General features: G+C 47.1%; 1 protein-coding gene across 2 annotated transcripts in view; it reads left to right on the top strand.

The window, feature by feature from the left end:
* The first annotated feature begins 574 nt into the window (after window positions 1–574).
* ZRANB1 (zinc finger RANBP2-type containing 1) overlaps window positions 575–6,388 on the top strand; it is a 39,653-nt gene continuing 33,839 nt past the window's right edge. For both annotated transcript variants that reach the window (XM_085064619.1, XM_085064621.1), the window contains exon 1: window positions 575–824. The gene's annotated coding sequence lies outside the window, so the exon portion shown is untranslated. The remainder of the gene's footprint in view (window positions 825–6,388) is intronic.

Raw genomic sequence — 6,388 nt, 5'->3', positions numbered from 1 at the left:
CATGGTGACAAGGTGGGCATCAGCCACAGGCTGGACTCGCTTATCTCGGAGGGCTTTCCCAACCTCAGTGACTCCGTGATTGTGTGATCAGCTGCCACAAAGCAGTGTCCTCCACGTGCCATCACAAGGAGGTTTTTTGAGGGCTTATTTCCACAGGAAACTTCCATGTCCATCTACCCCGCACCGTGGTGGACGCGGAACCACGGCGCGATGCTCTCGCCTCCACTACTAACGCGCTCTGAGCGCATGTTTGGCTCGGGGAGGGCCCTGGGGTGCCGAGGGGTCGGGCGGGACGTGCGGGAAGCGGCGGGGTGTGCGGGAAGGGCGGCGGGAAGGAAGAGCAGCGGGAAGGCAGCACGGATGCCCGCCGAGGGTCCCGCCACGGGTCCCGCCACACTCGCCCTGAGGGGTCGGGACGGGCGGCGCCCCCTAGCGCTGGCCCTGCGCGCCGCACCCCTCGGCAGCGATGACATCACCGCTCTGCGCAAAGAGCCGCCCGCCGATTGGCGGAAGGCGGGAAAGGCCCAAGCCAATGGGCGGCGCGCAGGGCGGCAGGCCGCGCTGACGTGCATCTCGGCCGTGCGGGGGTTTATTTTGCTTTGGGCCGCTCCGGCCGCCGCCATTAGAGGAGCGCGGGCAGAGCCTCCCCCCCCCGCCGCGCCGAGTGGGAGCGCCCGCGGCCGCGGTAGCCGCGGCGCCTCGGGAGAGACCATGTCGTGAGCGGGGGGGGAGCGCGGGAGGGGGGGGGGCGGCGCGGGGCGCAGGCGGCTCCCAGCGCTCCGAGCGTGTTCCTGAGGGACTGAGGGACGGATCCCGGCGGAAAGGTAAAGGCGCTGTGCTCTCACTGCCCTCCTCGGGCAGCGCTGCGGGACGAGGGGGAACGGGGGCGAGCCGAGCCGGAGCCGGCCGGGGAGCCGCTGCGGGTCGGGGGCTGCGAGGAGGCGCCTCAGCGCGGCCCCGGCTCCGCTGGGATCGCTGTCCCGCACGGAAGGGTTTGCCGAGGGAAGGCAGGCTGGCACAACCTCCGTACAAAGGCAGGAAACCCGGATTTTCTCTGCCGCGGCTGGCGCTCCGGAGCCCGGGCTGCGGTGCCTCGCTGTGCCTGGGTGAGATCATGCCTGTGCTGCCTCTCTCCCACTTCTTCCCACCCTCCTGCTTTGATTCGGTTCCTGTTCAGATGTGCCTGTGTGGATCTGCACGCGGTGCTGGAGTAGGTGATGGGGATGATGGGTTGTGTGTGTGGGTTTTGCGGAGTAGAACTTCCATGGTATTGCCGATCCCTGGCAGTGTCTAAGGCCAGGTTGGACAGGGTTTGGAGCAACCGGGATAGTGGAAGGTGTCCCTGCCCATGGCAGGGATTGGAACAGGATGATCTTTATGGTCCCTTCCAGCCCAAACCATTCTGTGATTCATTCTGTGATCACGCATTGTCGATGCTTTATCAGAAGTAAAGTACAGTGCGAGAAGTATTTCAAAATCGAGCTCGTCTTTGGGGATCGAAGTCTAAACAAAAAATTAGGCAAGTTGGATAAAGGAGCGAGGCAGACCTTGGTAATCCCTGCTTCCAGCGCCTCTCTGTCTGCCTTCGCGGTCCAGACTGCAGCAGCTTCCTGGCAGGATGAGATAAACTTATCTGCGGAGGTCATTGATGTGTCTGTGAGTCCCTTGGATGTGTCTGTGAGCCTTTGGTTGGCAGTGACAGAACCAGCCTGTCCCCACAGCAGTCACCGCTCCCTTGGGAGCAGTGATGGAGAAGATGGATCCGGCTGTCCTGCACGGCTGGCACAGCCCGCCTGCTGAGAACTTTCTGCCGCCGCGGTGACTTTCAGCGATGGCAATAATGACAACTTTTTCTGGAATTCTTGGGGGTTGATGTAGTAAACAAACGTTGTTTGACAGGCTTTGTATTGTGCTTGAACAGTCTCTGCTCACCAGCTGCCCGCAGTGTCACAAGTGGTGGAGCTGGCATGTGAGTTTAGTGCTTTGATGCGTTTGTTGGGGTGAAAATTGAAAGGTGAGATGTCTTCTGTGTAGTAACTCCCTTTTTCTCTTCTTAAAGCTCACTCTGGTGTGAGCAGAACCTTTTAACAGTAGTTCAGGAATGATGTGTTTTAATTAGTTTTGTTTTTCCTTCTGCTTATGGGTCTTTGGTGACCACAGAATAGATTTGTGTTTCTTTTTTTTTCCCCTTTTTCCGTGGTTACTCAGAGAGGGGGAAGCAGGTGAGCAGCAGGAGGTGTTCTGGAACTCATTTGCTGGCCTCCTTCCGAAGGTCAGGCTGAGTTGGTGTCTCAGCATGGGGAGTCTGGCATGTCATATGTAAAAGATCACCTCTGGTTTAAGTCTGTCACGGCATTCAAAGAGAATAAAGCCTTTGGATGTGCTGCGTTTTGTGGGATCTGTGAAACTAATAATGTAGTGCTCTTCTCTTGAAGGAGAAAGAAATTACTACCTTTACTTTCCTTCTGCTGCTTAAGCAAGGACGAGCAGGTGGGGGTGACCTGCGAGGCTGTGATCTGTTCTTGTGCAGTTGTGTCCATTAGCATTTTCTCAGAAGTATAATTACAAATATTAATGTAATTGGAATGCTGAGTGGCATAAAAGCGTGAACAGGATTCATCACAGGAGCGTGACTTAAATTGGAGACTAATTCCAATGCAGAACGGGTCAAGGGGACATTTTTAGCTTTGTGTGTGGCCATTCTCATTGTGTGTTGTTTGACCTGTAAATTCCTCAGGGACGGGAATTCCCACCCATCTTGGGTGCCCTTTGCAAGAAGGATCTGTAAATAAGTCAGAAGTGTAAGTAGGAAATGCTTTACTGATTGAATGGGAGGTTATTTTTAATACAGTCAATCAAACAATCAAATGTTCTCTCAGGCACTTTCAAGTGAGATTTACTGGCTCCTTCATGTGGTATTAACTTGGGTGTTAATGTTTCTCTTTCCAGCTTCTCTTTGCCATATCAGTTCTAGCACAACTTCAGATCAATACATTCTTTGTCGTGATGTGCTCTCTGCTAATCACAGCAAAGCATTTAAACTGCTGCTGCCAGTTCTTTTAGTAATCTCATGCCCTTTCCTCCCCCCAAAATTTGAAGACTGGGTTATTTTGGGCTGTTCAAAATTGATGTCAACAAGTAATCCTCAGTTTAACTGCATGAATTATGATCCACAGTCTCCTGGTACTAAAATGGAACTAAACTTTAGTTTGGCAGCTGAAAATGGCTGGCTTAGATGTAACAGAGTTCTTAATTTTTTATTTTTTTAAAGCATGAAAAGGGAAACAAGGCAAAGTTGAAAAGAGAAAAATTTTTTCAACACAGCTGATGGAGAAAGTGTTTGCCACTTGTCAGATGGCATAGCTTGGTGAAATCAGTTAAATAACATAGATAATTGTAACTTTATAATGTCAATCGGATGGAATTTGTTACTCCTTAAAAAGAAAACATGTGTCTTCAAATTAAGATTTCAAACATTTGGAATCCACACACTTTCCTGGTACTTCTCATGACATTTCTTGTGTAGCTGTCATTGCTTCAGCTTGCCCAGGATGGTGACTGTGCTCATTTTTGCATCATCACTGGCTGGAGCTCAGCAGCTCTACGTAGTTAATTCTTTTGGAACTTTCTTGAAGTGTAAGATTAATAATTACCTCTTTGGGGTCTACCAGTTAACGTGCTTTAAAAGAGGAACTGTAGTACTTCAACAACAATTCTGAGAACATGTTAATCTATAATAATACATATGATTTTGTGTTTCCTTCTTTCATGGCTTAGGCAGGTGTTCAGGAGCTCTGTAGTCAAACTGGAGTTGTGTTCACCTGACGTTTTTCAAAACAACTTCTTTTCCTGTGCTGCTCTCAAATTTATGCAGAAACTCACTTTAGTGAAGAGCAGAGAGAGGAGATGTGTGGAGGGGATGGAGCAGGGAATGAGAGCAGTGATGTTTAAGAGAGAAGTCTCCTCAAGAGGGGACTGATATGGAGTCCCTGGTTCAAGGAAGCAGAAGGAATACTAGATTTTTTACAAGCAGCATGGGGAGGAAATACATTGGAAACAGTGGCAGAGACTGGTATGTGCAGAGCATCTTGCCTAGGAAGCAGCCAAATTTGCAGCCCTTTTGCATTTTTTACTGTGCAGGAGATATAATTAAGTTGGCATTTTTCCCTTTGGTTATTTGGGTTTGTCCTGATGTAATCTGTTCTGCCTATTCTTAAGACAAGGCTACTACTGCATGGATTGTTGGTTTTTTTATTTGTTTGCTTGTTTGTTTGTTTGTTGTTACATCTACTAAGTTGGATTTTTTTTGCTGAGAATGGCTGCAAATTTTGTTTGTATTCAAATTTTATATTAAGGACAGTTATTACTTCTGAGAAAAATGCTGGCGAAGACACAGAATTTAAGGTTGTCTTTAAGTTCAGAATTGAGCTGAAAATACCTGCAATACTGAGAACTAGGTACAAAGTGAAAACCAGATATGTAACCTGCTGTCCAGGGAATGGGGGGACTGAAAAGATGGACCTGTGTGTGCTTTGGCAAGTGTAAATAGGGCTGTGTAAGTAGGACTTGTGTCTGGAAGTGTGACTTGTGAGCAAGGAGGCTGCAGTTTTCTCTTCTCCCTCCCACTGTGCCAGAAGCCAAGACATGGTGCTGTTTTATTTGGGTTATGTTTGCCATTACTTCTGTGGTTAATTGTCAAGGTTTGAAAATCCTCCATGTGGTTCTTTGACTTCAGTTTGATTTAGCATCTGGTCCTGAGAAGGTGTTTTTAGTAAAACAGAGAAAGTTGGAGTTACTGAGGGGTTTGGTGGGCATTAAGAAACTTCAGTAAGGTGTGTTGGTTTTCTTGGTAACTTGTAGATATTCTGGAATTGGTGTTCCTGAGCTAAACAAAACTGTCAGAACCAGGATTTCTGTGACTCTGGAAAGAAAAATAAACTTGATTGATCTGGGGTTATTTTTTGGGTTTTTTTTCAGCAGATTAAAACTTGTGATCAGTAATCTTTTAGTGACTTGGAATTTAGAAACACTTTTATAGATCCACTCATTTGAAAACTGTGTGGCTCTTGGTGCAGTCAGTTGATTATCTGGGAAGAAAAAGGTCTGTCAAAAATCCCATAAATGTGTATAATTGCAGCAAAAAATAGGAAGTTTGCTTTGTGATGGTGATTGTTAGTTTATGCGAGAATCTCAGTTTTTGTGGTTGTGAGGACTGGAATTGCACTGTGGGAGCTTGACTTGTGCTGCTCTCTGGCTAATGGGCTTGAAAGTATTCCTTGAGTCTCCATTCATCCTCCCAGTATCTAAGCAGGCAGCTGGCATATTTATTCCTTGCTGTTACTTCAGTACTCCGTGGAACAGCCTCAATCTTTGATTCAAGAAGTGTCAAGTATATACTTTTGGTTTTTACTGGTTCTCACTGCCCTGGTAAGTCAGGAGCATTTTTTACATGGTGTCTGACCCATGTCTGGTTGTCATTGACATCGTCTGACAGATGGGCCAGGCAGTTTGGGTTTTACCTGCAAAGGCTTCCCCTTACTTGGGTGCCTGTTGAGAAGCTCGTTTTTATCTTGCTGAAGGGCTGGGATGGGCTGCTGGACTATTTACTTTTTAATTTTGACCTCCCCATTACTGTTTAGCTTGGCTGGGATAAAAAGAATTGTCGCCTCGTGGCTTTTAAAGGGTTTATTTAAAGAAGGTTGTTCAGTTTTTCCTTTTGTAGAAACTTACTCCCACCCCAGAATCCATTATTTCTGTTTTAGAGCTGTTACTCTGAAACTTTCCAGCAGTGCAGAGTACTCTGCAGTGATTAACTCAGAGATATGGATTATGACCAAAATACAGATTACTAATTGTAAGGTTAAAAAAAAAGTAACTAAAAGAAAACAAACTGGTATCACTCTCTCTCTAGAAGGAGTTTGGATTTGTTTTCCCTGTGATATTTGATGCTAGTTCTTTGCACTGTGTTAAGCAGCAGTATCCACACTAGTGGATTTTGTGTGCTGTGATAATAGCATTTTTGCTTCTCTTTTTTCTTTTCCCCTCTTTTTGATACTTTGCTGCCTTGCCAGCATCTGAGGAAGAACTGGATAAAATGAGTGTAGTTTGTTTGGCTCACTTGAACTGGACTTGCCTTAAATGTAACCCAATTGCAAATGCATGTACCAAAGACAGTCCTTAGCTGTATCTGAACGTGGCTTGCCATTAATTGGGAACAAACTGCCCAGCAGTGGATGCTGAGTGTGTTTCCATGTTTCATCTGGAGGCAGGTGGTTTTCCTCTACCAAATGGTGGCTGTGTATGCAGCTCTGCTCTAATTTATGGTCAGCCAGTATTGAGGAGGTCCAGGGGATAATTACTAGAAAATGTGCAAGTCTTGGTCTAATGT

Source organism: Lichenostomus cassidix, chromosome 6 (assembly GCF_008360975.1).
Source record: "Lichenostomus cassidix isolate B80296 chromosome 6, HeHo_3.0, whole genome shotgun sequence".
Lineage (NCBI taxonomy): Eukaryota > Metazoa > Chordata > Aves > Passeriformes > Meliphagidae > Lichenostomus > Lichenostomus cassidix.
Note: the sequence above shows the minus strand (reverse complement) of the source record. Positions and strands in the feature narration are given on the sequence as shown.